A 624-nucleotide genomic window follows, 5' to 3' on the forward strand; every position below is an offset into this window, starting at 1 on the left:
CAAGCTGCTACCTATGCTCCGCAGGAGATGGACAGAAAAATATCAATCACCTGCCCGTGTGGGGAGCGTGCAAGGCCTTCAGGGATGCCCTTGCTGAGGCTAAGACAAAGCTTGGGAGAATATGATTAAATTTATACAAGGCAATATGAACAGGAGTAGGGTAGCTGATGACCTGCTGGACCAATTGGTTCTTGAACAAAGAGCAGACGCTGTCATCATCAGTGAACCCTATAGAACAAAAGAAACCTGGCATGTTGACCAATCAGGCTCGGCCGCGATATGGATTCCTAACGCCAACCATCGCGCAGAGAGCAGCGGGGTCGGACGCACATACGTCTGGGTGAAAATGGCGCACATCACTCTAGTGACCTGCTACCTGTCTCCAAACGACACAGTCCTTGTCTTCAGGGAAAAGCTCGAAGACCTTCAAGACGAATTGCGCGATATAACCGGCCACATAATTGCTGCTGGAGATTTCAACGCAGGAGGCGTGGAATGGGGTATGCCCAAAACAAACACCAGGGGAAGACTGGTCTTTGAAATGGCAGCCCCCATTGGCCTAACCATCCTCAACACCGGAACGACCCCTACATATCGAAGGCCGGGTTTTGGATACTCTATCCC

This window comes from Rhagoletis zephyria, unplaced genomic scaffold (genome assembly GCF_001687245.7).
Source record: "Rhagoletis zephyria isolate East Lansing unplaced genomic scaffold, Rhagoletis_zephyria_1.1 Rzeph_scaffold_00564, whole genome shotgun sequence".
NCBI classification, from domain to species: domain Eukaryota; kingdom Metazoa; phylum Arthropoda; class Insecta; order Diptera; family Tephritidae; genus Rhagoletis; species Rhagoletis zephyria.